This window comes from Triticum urartu, chromosome 1 (genome assembly GCF_003073215.2).
Source record: "Triticum urartu cultivar G1812 chromosome 1, Tu2.1, whole genome shotgun sequence".
Taxonomy (NCBI): domain Eukaryota; kingdom Viridiplantae; phylum Streptophyta; class Magnoliopsida; order Poales; family Poaceae; genus Triticum; species Triticum urartu.
This window is the reverse complement of record NC_053022.1, coordinates 38388210-38406543: the sequence shown is the minus strand read 5'-3', so window position 1 is coordinate 38406543 and position 18334 is coordinate 38388210. Positions and strand designations below refer to the sequence as shown.

Here is an 18334-nt window from a genome sequence, read left to right as displayed (position 1 = left end):
TCGGTACGTGCCTGCCAAGCGTTCATAACATCTTGTTCTGCAGGGAGAATAGGTGCGTCACCTAGCGGTGCTTGTAGGACATAATCTTTCTTGGCAGCTATGAGGATGATCCTCAGGTTCCGGACCCAGTCCGTATAGTTGCTGCCATCGTCTTTCAGCTTGGTTTTCTCTAGGAACGCGTTGAAGTTGAGGACTACGTTGGCCATTTGATCTACAAGACATACTGTAAATATTTTAGACTAAGTTCATGATAATTAAGTTCATCTAATCAAATTATTCAATGAACTCCCACTTAGATAGACATTCCTCCAGTAATCTAAGTATAACATGATCCGAGTTAACTAGGCCGTGTCCGATCATCACGTGAGACGGACTAGTCAACATCGGTGAACATCTTCATGTTGATCGTATCTTCTATATGACTCATGCTCAACCTTTCGGTCTTCTGTGTTCCTAGGCCATGTCTGTACATGCTAGGCTCGTCAAGTCAACCTAAGTGTTTGCATGTGTAAATCTGTCTTACACCCGTTGTATGTGAACGTTGGAATCTATCACACCCGATCATCACGTGGTGCTTCGAAACAACGAACTGTCGCAACGGTGCACAGTTAGGGGGAACACTTTCTTGAAATTATTATGAGGGATCATCTTATTTACTACCGTCGTTCTAAGCAAACAAGATGCAAAAACATGATAAACATCACATGCAATCAAATAATAATAGTGACATGATATGGCCAATATCACATAGCTCCTTTGATCTCCATCTTGGAGCTCCATGATCATCTTGTCACCGGCATGACACCATGATCTCCATCATCGTGTCTCCATGAAGTTGCTCGCCAACTATTACTTCTACTACTATGGCTAACGCGTTTAGCAATAAAGTAAAGTAATTTACATGGCGTTTCTCAATGACACGCAGGTCATACAAAAAATAAAGACAACTCCTATGGCTCCTGCCGGTTGTCATACTCATCGACATGCAAGTCGTGATTCCTATTACAATAGCATGAACATCTCATACATCACATATAGATCATTCATCATTCATCACAACTTTGGCCATATCATATCACAAAGCACTTGCTGCAAAAACAAGTTAGACGTCCTCTAATTGTTGTTGCAAGTTTTACGTGGCTGAAATAGGGTTCTAGCAAGACCGTTTTCTTACCTACGTGAAAGCCACAACGTGATTTGTCAACTTCTATTTACCCTTCATAAGGACCCTTTTCATCGAATCCGCTCCAACTAAAGTGGGAGAGACAGACACCCGCCAGCCACCTTATGCAACTTGTGCATGTTAGTCGGTGGAACCGGTCTCACGTAAGCGTACGTGTAAGGTTGGTCCGGGCCGCTTCATCCCACAATACCGTTGAAGCAAGATAAGACTAGTAGCGGCAAGAAAGTGGACAACATCAACGCCCACAACAAATTGTGTTCTACTCGTGCAAGAGAACTACGCATAGACCTAGCTCATGATGCCACTGTTGGGAACGTTGCAGAAAACAAAAAAATTTCTATGGTTTCACCAAGATCCATCTATGAGTTCATCTAGCAATGAGTGATTGGATTGCATCTACATACCTTTGTAGATCACGCGCGGAAGCGTTCAAAGAACGGGGATGAGGAAGTCGTACCCGACGTGATCCAAATCACCGGAGATCCTAGCGTCGAACGGACGGCACCTCCGCGTTCAACACACGTACGGTCAGCGTAACGTCTCCTTCTTCTTGATCCAGCAAGGGGGAAGGAGAGGTTGAGGGAGATGGCTCCAGCAGCAGCACGACGGCGTGGTGGTGATGGAGCTGCAGTACTCCGGCACGGCTTCGCTAAGCACTATGGAGGAGGAGGATGTGTTGGAGAGGGAGAGGGAGGCACCAAAGGCGTGGGTGAGAAGTCCTCCATCTCCCTACTATATATAGGAGGGCCAAGGGGGGGGCGCCGGCCCTAGGAGATCCAATCTCCTAGGGGGGTGCGGCCAAGGGAGGAATCCCTCCTCCCCAAGGCACCTCGGAGGTGCCTTCCCCCTTTGGGACTCTTCCCTTCCTTGAACCCTAGGCGCATGGGCCTCTTGGGGATGGTTCCCTTGGCCCATATAGGCCAAGGCGCACCCCCTACAGCCCATGTGGCCCCCCGGGGCAGGTGGCCCCACCCGGTGGACCCCCGGGACCCTTCCGGTGGTCCCAGTACAATACCGGTGACCCCGAAACTTGTCCCGATGCCCGAAATAGCACTTCCTATATATAATTCTTTACCTCCGGACCATTCCGGAACTCCTCGTGATGTACGGGATCTCATCCGGGACTCCGAACAACATTCGGGTTACTGCATATACATATCCCTACAACCCTAGCGTCACCGAACCTTAAGTGTGTAGACCCTACGGGTTCGGGAGACATGTAGACATGACCGAGATCGCTCTCCGGTCAATAACCAACAGTGGGATCTGGATACCCATGTTGGCTCCCACATGCTCCTCGATGATCTCATCGGATGAACCACGATGTCGAGGATTCAAGCAACCCCGTATACAATTCCCTTCGTCAATCGGTATGTTACTTGCCCGAGATTCGATCGTCGGCATCCCAATACCTCGTTCAATCTCGTTACCGGCAAGTCACTTTACTCGTACCGTAATGCATGATCCCGTGACCAGACACTTGGTCACTTTGAGCTCATTATGATGATGCATTACCGAGTGGGCCCAGTGATACCTCTCCGTCATACGGAGTGACAAATCCCAGTCTTGATCCGTGTCAACCCAACAGACACTTTTGGAGATACCCGTAGTATACCTTTATAGTCACCCAGTTACGTTGTGACGTTTGGCACACCCAAAGCACTCCTACGATATCCGGGAGTTACACGATCTCATGGTCTAAGGAAAAGATACTTGACATTTGGAAAACTCTAGCAAACGAACTATACGATCTTATGCTATGTTTAGGATTGGGTCTTGTCCATCACATCATTCTCCTAATGATGGGATCTCGTTTTCAATGACATCCAATGTCCATAGTCAGGAAACCATGACTATCTGTTGATCAACGACCTAGTCAACTAGAGGCTTACTAGGGACATGTTGGTGTCTATTATTCACACATGTATTACGATTTCCGGATAACACAATTATAGCATGAATAAAGACAATTATCATGAACAAGGAAATATAATAATAATGCTTTTATTATTGCCTCTAGGGCATATTTCCACCAGCACTGATGTATTTTTTTTTCATCCGCGCTCTTCCCAGGCTAGGAGTTTCCTGCCTTGTGGTAGTACCGCAAGGGGGAGCGGTAGTACCGCGCCTGCGGCAGTACCGCGCTCAGCCCTTGTGCTACAGGTCTGGCCTAGCTCCTGCTGCTGCTGCGGTAGTACCGCAGTCCCTCACGGTAGTGCCGCATGGCCTTGCGGTAGTACCGCTGGTCAGGGGCGGTAGTACCGCATGGCCTTACGGTAGTACCGCTGGTCAGGGGCGGTAGTACCGCATGTCGCGGGCTGGTTAGGTGGATAACGGTTGGATTTTGTCCACAGCTATATAAGGGGTGTCTTCTTCCTCTAGTTGACTACCTCTTCCAACCCTAAGCTCCATTGTTGCTCCAAGCTCCATTTTCGCCCGATCTCACTCCCTAGCCAATCAAACTTGTTGATTTGCTAGGGAGTGGTTGAGAAGGCCCCGATCCACACTTCCACCAAGAGAAATTTGATTCCCCCCACTAATCCCTTGCGTATCTTGTTACTCTTGGGTGTTTGAGCACCCTAGACGGTTGAGGTCACCGCGGAGCCATAGTCCATTGTGGTGAAGTTTCGTGGTGTCGTTGGGAGCCTCCAATTAAGTTGTGGAGATTGCCCCAACCTTGTTTGTAAAGGTTTGGTCGCTGCCTCCAAGGGCACCAATAGTGGAATCACGGCATTTCGCATTGTGTGAGGGCGTGAGGAGAATACTGTGGCCCTAGTGGCTTCTTGGGAAGCATTGTGCCTCCACACCGCTCCAACGGGGACGTACTTCCCTTCAAAGGGAAGGAACTTCGGTAACACATCCTCGTCTCCACCGGCTCCACTCTTGGTTATCTCGTGCCTTTACTTGTGCAAGCTTATTTGTGATATATCTCTTGCTTGCTTGTGTACTTATCATTGTTGCATCATATAGGTTGCTCACTTAGTTGCACATCTAGACAACCTACTTTGATGCAAAGTTTAAATTGTTAAAGAAAATCTAAAAATTGTTAGTTGCCTATTCACCCCCCCTCTAGTCAACTATATCGATCCTTTCAACGGTGATGTGGAGATCCGGATGATGCCCACGGCGAGCATGAGCGTGCACTGCCGCTCCAACTCGTCCTTCAGCGGCTGAGGATACTGGTAGGGCCGTACTGCCACCAGTGATGAGCCCGACAGAAGGTGAATACAGTGGTCGTAGACCTGGGCCGGTGGGAGGCCCTGCGGCTCCTCGAAGAGGTCACGATGCTGCTGCAGGAGGTGGTCCAACAGAGGATGCTTGACCTTGGTGGTGGCCGCGGCCAGCTGGAGCTGGGGCGTCGCCGGGGTGCCTCCAATGCCCTCCCACCGGACGCGGCGGCCGAGACGCCAGAAGGTCATCGTTAGGGCGTTGAAGTCCCAGAGGATGGGGCGGAGAGTCCGCAAGAAGTCCACGCCGAGGATGAAGTCGAAGCAGCCCAAGTCGATGCCGGCGCACGTGCTGGTGAAGTGCTCGTCGCCGATAGTGATGGGCACGTCCCGTGCGAGCCCTTGGCAGCGGTGGCGGTCGCCGTTAGCGACGGTGACCCGAAGTTGCTCCCCGCCCGTCGGCTGGAGCGCTAGGCGCCGCATGGTGGCCTCAGGCAGGAAGTTATGCGTGGAGCCTATATCCAGGAGGGCCACCAGACGCTCGCCATGGATCGTCATAGGTAAAAGCATCGTCTGCTCGTCACGGATGCCGGCCAGCGCATGGAGCGAGATGACGAGGGCCGTCGCCGGAGTGGGCGCAGGCGCAGGCGTGGGCTCCACAGCGGCAAGGTCGCCGAGTCCGTCACCGGGTGTATCCTCCTCGGCATCGTCGGACCTCTCCAAGTAGAAGAGGCGCGGGCAGACATGGCCCGGGGCGTAGGGCGCATCACAGTTAAAGCAAAGCCCCAAGCGCTGGCGCTCGATCTGCTCCGCCTGAGAGAGACGCCGAAAAGGTCGCGTCGCGGCCGGGGTGGCAGCCGGTGATGTGGTCGAAGGCGCAGGTGCTTTCGGGGGTGGTCGGGGGGATGACGGCCCCCTCGAGACGCGGGCGTCAGCGGCAAAGCCTGGGTGTGACGCTCGAAGGCCCGAGCATAGTACATGGCCGTCTGGAGGTCTTGGGGCCCCTTCATCTCGACGCCCACGCGGATGTGGTCTGGAAGGCCGCCGACAAAGAGTTCGACCCGCTGTAGGGCCGTCACACCTGGCGTGTGACACGTCAGGGCCTGGAAGCGGTTGGTGAAATCCTGCACCATGGAGGTGAAGGGTAGGCGGCCCAACTCGGCCAGGCGGCTCCCGCGGATCGGCGGCCCGAAACGAAGGAGGCACAGCTCGCGGAAGCGCTCCCACGGGGGCATGCCGCCCTTGTCCTGCTCAAGGGCATAGTACCATGTCTGGGCTACACCGCGGAGGTGGTAGGATGCCAGCCAAGTGCGCTCTGATGCGAGCGTGCGCTGTCCATAGAAAAACTGGTCACACTGGTTGAGCCAGTTAAGCGGGTCCTCCGAGCCGTCATAAGTGGCGAAGTCGATCTTGGCGAACCGGGGCGGCATCTAGGTCGTCGCGCCAGGGCCAACCGGCTCGACGGTGCGGAGCAGAGATGATGACGGCGCCCGATCAACGGTGGGGAGGCCGGCGTAGGCCCCTGCGGAGCCAGACGAGGCCCCGGACTGCAGCGTGGGTACCGATGGGTCCCCGGCCTCCATGTAAACTGGCGGTGGCGACATCCCGGTTAGCCAGGTCGGAATCGGAGACGGTGACGGCGAAAACCGGACCTGCTAGATCGGAAGGCCTCCCGGTGTGGACTGGCCCAAGCCAAAGCTGGGCGGCGACGGTGGAAGCTGGACCGGCGCGGCTGGGGCCGGCGCGGGCCAGTACAACCACTGCAGCGATGAGGCGGGCGCGGGAGGCGCGAGTGGCGCCGCGAGAGCCGGCGTGGGCCACTGCGGCCAGGATGGCGCTAGGGCTGGCGGCGGCTGGAGTGACGGGTGGCCCCCGGCGATCGCCGCGGGTACTGAGTACCAGGGCAGGGCTGGCGGTCCGGAGGAGACCGCCGGCGGCGAAGGCGTTGGCGGCCCGTACGGGCTGGCCAGGTAGAATCGGATTCCCTAGACCGCGATGACCAGATCGTTGAGGACGCCGGTCATGGCCTCCGAGGAGTAGACGAGCGGCGTGGTGGATGGTGATGGCGGCAGATCCGTGGAGGGGGGCCGCGAATGGCCAGTCGACGCGCCGGCGGTGGAACCCATCGGCGCCGAGGGAAGGGCCAGCGGTGCCGTGGAGGGGATCGGCGATGTCGCGGCGGAGGTGGTGGCGAGGGGCAGCGACAGGCTTGGTAGTGGTGATGACATGGTCGAAACCAAGCTAGCTCTGATACCAAGGTAATAGGAGCTAGGGTTCTTGCCGGTCTCGGACGTAGGTTGTAGGAAAACGAGGGAGGAGGGCGAGAGTTGGAGCACTGCGGCCGCCGGCGTGGCGCCGTCCTTGCGCGGGTGCGGCGACGGCGAAGGCAGGAGGCGGCTAGGGTTTAGGCAGGAGTCTTATTGCTTAAATCTTAAAATAGTCTTACAATTTTGTATATATAACCATAACGTGAAATAAAAACTAAAATAACTTATGAGCTAAGCTTGTCCGATGGGCCTTCTACGGTCATAGGTCCAGCCGGTCATAACACGTATATGGTCGCTCTGTGAACCTTCGAGCAGGTTACAATCGTCTAACCATCTTGCTGATCCATTTGTATATATAACACGCTAGGCTGAGGCAGTTCTGATGAAAGCACATGTCTGGTTCAATTGAATTTCCTTGGGGTCCTGGGGCGTATAGGTTCGGGTGCTGAGTTCTGGGAGTAATAGCTTTTGTATATCTAGCTATGATCCGGGGTTTGACGATCTGTGGACACGCCATCTTATACATTCAAATCGCATGACATGGTACACAATACCTGCTTAATGGTGTTTAATTATCTGTGCATAGAGCCCACCCAGCTGGAAACGACCACTGGAGATAACGTTTTATGGTGAAAGTTCTTCAGTCGCTTTAGCTTTCTTGGCACACAATGGCCTAGCTAAGAGCATCTCCAGCCGCGTCCCTAACAAGGCCTCTCAGACGAGTTTTTCGCCGTCGACGTAAAAAAATCGATCCAGTCGCGCTCCCAAGGGCTCAATTTTCGCCGGCTTGGGCCGAAATTGGCGCCGGCGGACCCAACCCGACCTCGGCGTGCTGGGGGGCGCTCGGGGGCATCGGGCGAATCGTTTTTGGTGCGAAAGAGCCACGGGCCCTCCTTGCCAGCGACTCGTCTCGTTTCTCGCCGCTTCGTCGTCCTTATCGCCTCGTTTCCCGCGGCAAATCAATGCCAAAGTTGCCGCGCGCTGACGCGTCGGTCAGCCTCCGCCATTGATGCCTCACGGGCGGTGCAGTGAAAACGAGACGACGCGCGTCCCCTCGCATGCCACGCGTACGCGCGGCGCCTCCGCCTACATAAAGCTGACCCCCAGCGCGCTGGTGGCACGCACAGAGTCTCCACCGCCGGCGCTACCTTTCTCCCCCTTCCTCCCTTTCCTCTCGCCGTTTCCAGCTCAAATAATGGCCGAACACTTCCCAGGCGACGGCGCGGCGGCGAACGGCTTCGGCGGCCGCCACCTTCACGAGCACGAAGCTCGGCTCCTCTTCGAGGCCGAGTACCCGGTCCCGCCGGACATGCGGATGCCCGGGGCCTGGAGAATCAGCGCCGGCGGGGTCCCGGTGCCGCCACCGCCCACCGGGGCGGCGCGGCGCGCGGAGATCGCGCGTATCCGCTCCTCCCTGCCATGGGCGCGAGGGAGGGGCCACGCTACGTCCCCGACAGCCCGCTCTGGAAGCCATACTTCTACCGCCGCCACGCCGAGCAACTTGAGGCCACCAACGGCGTAGTTCCCTCCGACAGGCTCAACTCCGAGGGGCGGCGCCGATGGTGGGGCGTGCCCGGCTGCACGCTGGAGGCCGTCCTCGAGTACATCGAGGGCGGCAACACGCCGAGGCTGGAGTACCCCTCCCCCCGTCTTTCTCTCGCTGTCGTGGGAGCTCGTGGACGCCGAGGCGCATGGACCCCGGGGCGTACTCCTCCTCGTCAGGTCGGTCGACCGGCTCTCCCTGCCTCCGCCCCGTCAAGCCGGAGCTCCAGGACACGCCTGTCAGCGCGCGCACCCGCAGCTCTGGCGTCTGCATCGACGACTCCGCCCCCGCCTCTGGCCGCCTCGTCCTTGTCAGGCCGAAGCCGGAGCCCGGCCTTCCCGCGGAGTACGAGGAGATAGCCCGGCGCGGCATCTTCGACGAGGGCGCCATGTAATGGGCGCGGGATGATTACCTCCGCGACGAGATGGTCCGGCAACGCCGGGCCCTGGAGGAGATAGCCGCCTGCAAATGTGGGCGCGAGGACGAGCACGACATCGTGGTCCTCGACAGCAACGACGACGACGTCCCCGGACCGTCCAACCCGCCGCACCAACCGGGGAGTGTTGCAGCAGGGACAGCGGTCGCGGCGGAGGCGACGACGACGGTGGCGGCGGCGACTACACGCGGTTCTATCGCCTCCTCGGCATGTAGATCTGCAAGGGCAGCGGGCGGCGAGGGGAGACGGCGAGGAGCAACCTAGTAGCTTTTTTTCTTTTTGTAAAATATTTTAAATATGAACGAACTCGCCGAAGTTTGGTTGAATTTGTGCCGTATTTGTGCCGTAATTTATATTTTCAAAAAAACATGGGTGCCGTGACTGGGGGACATCACGCCCCCAGCGCGTCGTTTATCGCCGGTGCGCCTCCGGGGGCAATTTTTAGCGCCTCTTAGGGGGCCAACGGCTGGAGATGCTCTAAATCAGCATATATATGGTCAGCTGGTCTCGGGGACTCAGAGTTTAGCTGCTGTTGAGAGAGTTGTTCCCATAAAACCAGAAATGGTAAAAATTACATTCAGATCTATAGACCACGCCTAGCGACGACTACAAGCACTGAAATGAGCCGAAGGCGCCGCCGTCATCATCCCTCCCTCGACAGAGCCGCTGTAGTAAACAATCAAAAAATCGTCGTGTTGAGGCCCCATAAGACTAGCGCATTAGAACATCAACGCCGTCGATGAAGAGAAGTATGGATTGAAAGGATCCAATCTGCAAACACATAGACATAGACAAACGAAGACCAGATTCACCAAAGACAAACGCCGATCGGATCACACGCCTTATGATGACGTTTGAGACATCACTAAGATAAGGACTAGACAGGAAGAACCTTATTCCATTTTTAAGAAGCCGCTGCCGCCTCGTCTTCTTGAGCATGGCACAAAGCCTAACAAAACTCAGAAAAACACTTTGTCACGGCTTCCACGGACGCCGGCGGTTCCTATGCAGCAATTCATCTCCACATGTTGCTCCGCGTCCACCTCGGCGTCGCCCACCGACGTCCTGTTAATACCGGACGTCACGATGACCTTCCCCAGCGTGTTCACCAATCACCATGGTGCCTTTTCGTATCGCTTTTGGTGATGGCATGCCGCTGGCGGTCACGGGCAACAAGAGCTACACTACGCACAACATGCCAGCGTTCCCTGCTGCCGCCACGGGCCGTGCAGCTCTACGAGACGCAGGCCCTCCCCGCGGCCCTGAGCATCGGAGCGCCGGTGGTGCCCGTGACGTGTTTCACCGGCGTGGGCTTGCCGACCGTGGAGACAGGAGGTGATTTATGGCGACGACGACGGGGTCGTCAACTTGGCGATCATACTTGCGCTTGACCCGGCGATCGGTGGAGACCCGAGACAGGAGTACTATGATCCCGTCAAGATTGCCAATATGTCTCACCTCGGCGTCGCCTGGATGATCTCGCCGTGGAGCGTTTGGTTGGCGAGATTCTTTATGACGCTACTCGCGCCGGAGATTAGATATGCATGAAATGTCAGCTTTCTTGAGGGTTTCTTGTGACTACTAAGCTTAATAAACTGATATTTAGACCCGACTTTGAATGGCTAAACAAAATAAAACAAATTATTCCTTCCATTTCACAACGTAGTGCGTCCGTGCTTTTCGAGATCTAACTTTGACCATAAATTTGACCAACGAGACCAACTGTGTGAGAGCAAAAATTATACCATTGAATTCATATTTCGATTCGAATTCAGTGGTCTCGTTGGTTAAATTTATGGTCAAATTTAGATCTCGAGAAACGTGGGCGCACTACATTGTGAAATGGAAGGAGTACCATGATACATACAATAAGACTACCATCATGTTCAAACAAACCAGATAAAAAATGCCTTATTTTTTTCAATCCCTTAAGAATACAAACAACCAGGCAACAGCTACTGGGGTCTATGGGCCATGTTTGTACAAAAATTTACCATATCTAAATTTAAAATACTTATGCACAAAAAAAGTAGACACGATGTTTGTAGTTAAAAAGGCCTTACAAGAAATTCTATAATTGACTTGCGTGAGAAACTAAATTTGCCACAACTTAAAACACATGCAAGAAAACTTAAAAAAAACACGTCTGAACCTAAGTTGCCATTGTTTCATAAGATGATGACAAAAAGGATTTTAAAGAAAAAAAATGTGAAATAGTACAAAGAAAACAAAATTTGCCATGTCATGTTTAAGTATAACTTGTCATGGTGTACAAAACATGACCACAATTTGTTTGAAAAATTTGACATGTTCTAATATGATTTACCAAAAACAAAATTCATCATGAGATGTACGATGAAAATTGCCTTGGTGTGTACAAAACAAAATTCCAGAAAAAAAAAAACTTGCCTTGGCGCACAAAATACCAAGGATTCTTCAGTAAATTTGTCATAATCCTTGAAGCAAATTTGACATGATACCAAAAAACAAGTTGTCGTGGTCCATGTAGTAAAATTTGACATGATACAAAAATGAAAATTGCCATGGTTCATGAAGTAAATTGGCCATGGTCCAAAAAAATAAATTGCCATGTTCCATGAAGCAAATTTGTCATGTTCCACAAATTAAATTTTCAAATACACTTTGAAACATTTTTTTGAATGATATGATACATTTTATTTAAGCTAAGCGAACATTTTTTACATTGTATAAACAATTTTTTTTAAATGTCACAAACGTATTTCCTATTCCTAAATTGGTACAACCCACAACGTAAGGATCTTCTCAGTGCTACACAATGTACATGTGCTAAGCATTTCACATAAATGGAAAAATGACATGACGAAGCAATTAAGAAGGAGAGAGCACTTTGATAACAGGGAAGAAACGATGCCAAGCACGTGAAGTTAGGCTAAACATTTAAATGAAGGAATCAAAGTGCTTCTTTGGAAAAGGAACAGAGATACCAAAATTAAGCATGACGCAGAAGTTGAACATGGAAACTCTGTGACAGGGAGGTTTGACCCATGCCAATTGACAGAAATTAGCGAACGCTCGTTATGTGACGAAGGAAAATAAGCGAAGGCACGACTATCTCCACTTTTGCCATGTAAGGAAACTAATCTCTCGCCACTTCGTACGAACTGAACTCCAGTCGACGGCCATTCCCGACGCCGATGCTCCGCCGCATCCGCATCCGCATCCGCCTCCGTCGCCGCCCCTACCCCTCCTGCACCTACCCGGAGCCCGTCCTCTGCCACTCCTCCAGCTTTATCTCTGCGGCTCCCCTCCTCCGCCTCCACCAGTACCGCACCACCACCACGCCGATGTCCCGCATCCACCTCCGCCGTCGCCTCTTCTCCTCCACCACGCGGCCCTCGCACTCCTGGTCTCCACATGCCGCCTTTGCCGCAGCAACAGAGCGCGTACGCACCGGGGCGCTCAGCCAAGACGATGCACACCACCTGTTCGACGAATTGCTGCGGCAGGCCACCCCGGTCCCCGGGCGCTCCCTCAACGGCTTCCTTGCCGCCCTCGCCCGTGCGCCCGCCTCCGGAGCCTGCAGAGATGGGCCCGCCCTCGCCCTCGCTCTCTTCAACCGCGTCTGCCGGGATGAATCCGGCGCGCGGGTGGCACCGCCCACAATCTTCACCTACGGCATCCTCATGGGCTGCTGCTGCCGCGCGCATCGCCCGGACCTAGGGCTCGCCTCCTCAGGACGGGCCTGAAGGCTGACCAGATCGTCGCCAACACCTTCCTCAAGTGCCTCTGCTACGCAAAACGGACGGATGAGGCTGTGAACGTGCTGCTTCATAGGATGCCCGAGCTCGGCTGTGTGCCTGACGCCTTCGCATACTCCACTGTTCTGAAGAGCTTATGCGACAATAGCATGAGTCAGCGGGGGCTCGACCTGCTCCATATGATGGCGAAAGAAGGAGGTGGCTGCTCCCCCAACGTGGTGGCGTATAGCACCGTCATCCATGGCTTCTTTAAGGAAGGTGAAACAGGCAAGGCATGCAATCTGTTCCATGAAATGATGCAGCAAGGTGTTGAGCCCAATGTGTGGACATATAGTTCAATCATTGATGCATTGTGCAAGGCCAGAGCAATGGACAAGGCAGAGCTAGTGCTTCAGCAGATGGTTAACAAAGGTGTTCAACCCAATAATGTGACATATAATTGCATGATCCATGGATATTCCACATCTGGGTGGTGGAAAGAGGTTGTTAAATTGTTTAGAGAAATGAAAAGCCGGGGCCTTATACCAGATATTTTTACTTGCAGCTCCTTAATGACTTACCTTTGTAAGCATGGAAGAAGCAAAGAAGCTGCAGAATTTTTTGACGCCGTGACTGCCAAAGGCCACAGAGATGTCATCTCCTACTGTATTTTGCTTCATGGGTATGCCAATGAAGGATGCTTTGCTGATATGATTGATCTCTTTAATTCAATGCAAAGAAACGGTATTGCTGCCAACTGCCATGTTTTCAACATATTAATTAATGGATATGCTAAACGTGGAATGACGGAAGAAGCTATGCTGATATTTACAGAAATGTGGGAAAAAGGAGTGAGTCCAGATGTAGTCACCTATTCCATAGTAATAGCCGCACTTTCCAGAATGGGGAGGTTGACCGACGCTATGGAAAAATTTAATCAGATGATTGCCATGGGAATTCAGCCAAACACAGCCGTTTATCACTCCCTAATTCAGGGTTTTTGCATAGACGGTGATTTGGTTAAAGCCAAGCAGCTGGTTTCTGAAATGATGAACAGAGGTATTCCTCGTCCAAACATTGTGTTCTTCAATTCAGTAATAAACAGTCTGTGCAAAGAAGGAAGGGTTATGGATGCACATGATGTCTTAGACTTGGTTATAGGCATAGGTGAGAGGCCTAATGTCATTACATTTAATTCACTGATTGACGGATATTGCTTAGTCGGGAAGATGGATAAAGCATTCAAAATACTTGATGTCATGGAATCAGTTGGTGTTGAGCCTAATGTTGTTACTTATAGTGCACTTCTTGATGGCTATTCTAAAAACAGAAGGATTGATGATGCTCTGACTTTGTTTAGAGAAATGCTGCGTAAGAGAATTAAACCTGACACTGTTACATATGGCATCATGTTGGATGGGTTGTTTCGTGCCGGGAGAACTGTCGCTGCAATGGAAATGTTCCATGAGATGACTGAAAGTGGAACAACAGTGGACATTGTCATATACAATATAATACTTGGAGGTCTTTGTAGAAATAATTGTGTAGATGAAGCGATTGCACTGTTCCAGAAATTGCGAGCAATGAATGTGAAGTTCAATATTGAAATACTCAATACCATGATTAATGCAATGTACAAGGTTCAAAGAAAGGAAGAAGCAAAGGAATTGTTTGCTACAATATCAGCCAATGGGTTGGTGCCCAATGAATCTACTTATGCAGTAATGATAAGAAATCTTCTAAAAGGCGGAGCAGTGGAAGATGCTGACAATATGTTTTCATCAATGGACAACAGTGGCATCGTTCCCAGTTCCGGTCTTATAAATGATATCATCAGAATGTTGTTGAAAAAAGGTGAGATAGCCAAGGCTGGCAATTATTTGTCTAAAGTTGACGGGAAGAGTATCTCACTTGAAGCTTCAACTACCTCATTGTTGTTGTCTCTCTTTTCAAGGAAAGGGAAACATCAGGTGGATATTAAGTTGCTCCCTGCAAAGTATCAATTTTTTGATGGATTTGGTTGACTAGTTGATATGCTGCATATGAGACTAACTCCTCAGAAAGCAGTTATGTTATTGCTTGCGAAAGCTCTCCTGCCAGAACAACTGTATAAGAAATCCGAACTTCCTACTTGTATGGTTGAGTTCATTTTGCAGTGTGTCCAGATCACATGAAAGTGACATGTCTATGAATCTTTTAATCTTGGATGGGCGAGGAAAGGCAGGCAAATAGTCTAACACGACTGGTTACAATTTTAGTGGTAATTACTTCTGATGGCGATCGGGAAAAGATAGGAGCCTCTTTGATTTAAAGGATTTTGCATATGAATTCTTTGTTTGATTTGTTGTGTTTTATCTTATGGATTTTTGCACAGCATATTCAAAGAAATTTTCTATGGAATATTAGGGGTAATGACTTCTGATGGCGATTTGGGAAAGGTATACAATCTTGAGATTTTGTAAAATCTCTAATGTGTTCACTTTTCTTCATATGAATGCATTTTTAGTAATGTAAATCTCGCAGATATTTGAGGTTACTGATTCTATGTTGAGAAATCTGTTTTATATGTCAGGGCAAACTGGACCTGGAAGAATGGATGTTTGAGTCTTTGAGGTTGCCTATGCTATGTTGAGTTAGCAGATTCAGGAGCTCGTGCCAGAATCTCATGTACTTTATGCTGTCAGTTCCACTGTTTTAGCTTTGTTGCATACATGTGAGAAGGGTATTTGCAGTATGATTTTTCTTTCTGCTTTACTTCATATTGAAGATTCAACTATTTTTCCTCATCATGTAGGTAAACGTACGACCAAGATTTCACTGAGTGTGAACTTTTGCTTCAGTCTGCAGGACACCAGCACCGCCTCGTGTGATAGAGGGGAAGGAATTAAAGCATCTGCTCGAGGAATTAAAGCATTCCTCTCCAGTTTTGGTGCGCTCCATTCTTAGTACTTCTCTGCCAGGAAACCAAGCTGCAACCTTTACTGTTATGTGCTGCGTGGTAGATTTCCACGCAATTTTGTTATTGTGGCGAGAATTCTTGAGAAAAAATATTTACTTTGGGAATGCTTGGATTCACCTCACGAAACTAATAGGGGGGGGGGGGGGGGAGGCATTGAGGCCATGGTGCCCATGGAGCGGGGAGGGAGGTGAAGGAAGAAGGGGGAAAATGTCACGATCCGGGTCTCATCCATTGATAGCTGACAGGGTACAGCAAGAGTTGGGTGAGGAAGAGTGGTACAGGAGGGAGGAAGGAGAAGGTAGGTCAGATGCAGAGAAAATAGCGAGAGATGTTCAGAGTCAATTTCTTCACACCCCACATGCTGGCCAACAGTGTCCCTTATATCACACACGTAACCACAATCTTACATGTGGGCTTACGCTCCACAATACCAGCTCACAGAGCCATCTGACTTGAGAATCACGCTGGTGCTTGCTTGGTCTGCCTGCTGGATCTGGCTTCTTCAGGGGCAGGCGACTCGTGGTCCGTCATCACCATTGACAATGGTGAGGGCGTGACAGAAAATGATTGGTAAGGAATGGGATGCCACCATTCTTATCGGACAAGGATGCTTTTGAGATGGGCAACTATTCATTGAAAGCCTAAACCTCTCAGGATATTTATATGAACTGTAATCGAAGAAATTTTACATGTGCCATGAGGTTATTTCTTATACTTTCTTAGCAAATTTCATTTCATCTGCACATGCAGGCAGTCTGTCACACGCAGACAACATCACATCCGAACAAAATTCCATTATTCCTGCAAACCATGGTGGTTGGGCTGCTGGTGGCCATGGTGAAGGAGAAGGTTTCCAGCTACATGCTGGACTAATATGAGGTGATGAAGGGCATGAAGACGCAGCACAAGATCCTGAAGCTGAATCTGCTCCCAGTCATCCTGGAGTCATCACCAAGGCCGAGAAGGCAGCAACCCACTGGGAATGGGTCAAGGCCTAGCTCAAGGAGCTCAAGGTGCTTACAAGGAGAATGAAGTCAGTCTTCGACGAGTTCAAGTACGAGGTTTTTGCGGCCAACCCAAGTAGGGACACTACTCCGAGGTCGGCTTTGATGTGATAAAAGCTCTTTCCAGATCACAGTCGTTTTATATTCCATAATATGAATGCCTTTGTGTTTAAATATGGCAACAAGGGCCGACACCCAAGCAGTAGCGGTAAATAGATTCTGTCATTGGTTGACCCAGAGAACATTATAGGCCAATCAAGAGATTAAGAGAAGCATGCCATTCTACAGACTCTTAACTGGTCAACCTATCACTAATAGTCTCATGGTCCTTCCCAATGTTGGAATGGGTGGATTGGGCAAGACCACCTTGGCACACTCACCTACACTGACCCTATATCCAGAATCATTTCCAACTGCAGAGGTGGGTCTGTGGATCAGAGAATTTTGATGTTTGTGTCCTAGCCCGCAAGATCTTCCAAAGCTCTCGAGAGAAGGAAAATGAGAAGGCACTCCAGGAGCTCAGAGGAGAGCTTGGTGGACATGGGTACCTAACAGTACTGGAAGATGTCTGTATCTTTGTATTGGTAATATCTTGCAACAAAGAAATTGTGTAACTCATGGGTACGGTTGAAGGCCAGGACATTGCAGTTTTGTACAGGGAGCTCATAAAGGAAATGATTAAAAACGGGCATTCTGTTTGCAATAGAGCAAATTGGCTTCTGAGCTGCTTGTTATGGTTGATGAGTTTGTGGACAGATTGTGGTTGGGTCTCCTTTATTTCGTTGCCAAAAATCACTTGAATCCGTAATGCACGCCCAAGGCAAGGGCAGAAAAAGGGGAGGCTGTACTACACAAAAGCATCATTTGACCAAGGGAATGGATTTTTTTAGCAATACTCAAGCTCTGCTGCAACGACTTGGCATCACGTATGTAGCAGTCATTTCTGTTTTATGTGCTGTGTTTCTCAACAATTATGTGATCCATGTTGACAAGCTGATCCAAGACCACACATGGCTTTTCCCCTGAACAAAAGGAAATTCATTTTGAAACCATTGGCAAACAAATTTTCATTGAGCTGGAGTCTTAGGTCGTTCTTTCAGGAGGTGAAGCAGGTCACAGTCAACGAAATTGGGCACATTTAGGGGTGTTATTCCAGATAAACATGTAAAATCCAAGATCTGATGTATGATGTTGCACTGTCTCTATGGGAAAAATCATGTTTTGTCGGAAGCAAATCAGATTGAGTGGCTTTAAATAATTCTGATATGTGTCCCTTTCAAAACTGTTACAGAGACCCTTTGCTGTATGAACTATTTGAACCGCCATCTACTTAATCATCAAGGAAAACTATTTATATGCTCTGTTCAAGAAATTCATGAGGATGGCCCTCAGTATGCATAAATGTTAACTGAACTTTGCGTTGGATACAAGAGTAGTCCATCTATCCAGAGGTTAACCATGGGAAGACTTTCAAATATGCTTTCAAGTTACAGAAACACGAGGAATCACATGGTGAGAAACTGAGTTTCTATAAAATTTCCGTGTTTAGTTTTCTTAGTGTAATAAGAATTGCCTAGCAGTCTCAATCTTGTAAGTTGACGTTTCTAATCTTATGATGTTACTGCTGCATCAAGACTTCTAATGTGGAGTGCTTCAAGGCCCATAACCAAACTAGTCATCGATATGTGCAGTGCGGTGTCTGTGGCACTAAACAGCTTAAGAAGACTTCTAGCGGCATCAGCTAATGGGTAACGGCTAATTTGTCACTTAGAGGATTAAATGCAACCTGGGAGATTGCAAATGCTCATTTCAAAGGTGTGTATGCAATCGTACATTTTGACTTGTCTCATGGATATTTCTCTACAATAAATTGGAAAACCACTCTGTTTTTTCATTTTCAACAACTTTGAACTTCAGAAATCCAGTTTGGACAATCCAATCTGATTCTCTGGGTGTGGCAAGAAGTTTTCATACCAGGGAGGCAGGGACAATCACTAGAAATCTAGTGCTCACGTGCATGCTGAGGTAAACACACAAAATAACCACTCAATCTTTG

At 50.0% G+C, this 18334-nt stretch overlaps 1 pseudogene; it reads left to right on the top strand.

The window, feature by feature from the left end:
- Nucleotides 1–11690: 11690 nt before the first annotated feature.
- LOC125545254 lies at nt 11691–17626 on the top strand (annotated as a pseudogene).
- The last annotated feature ends 708 nt before the right edge of the window (nt 17627–18334 follow it).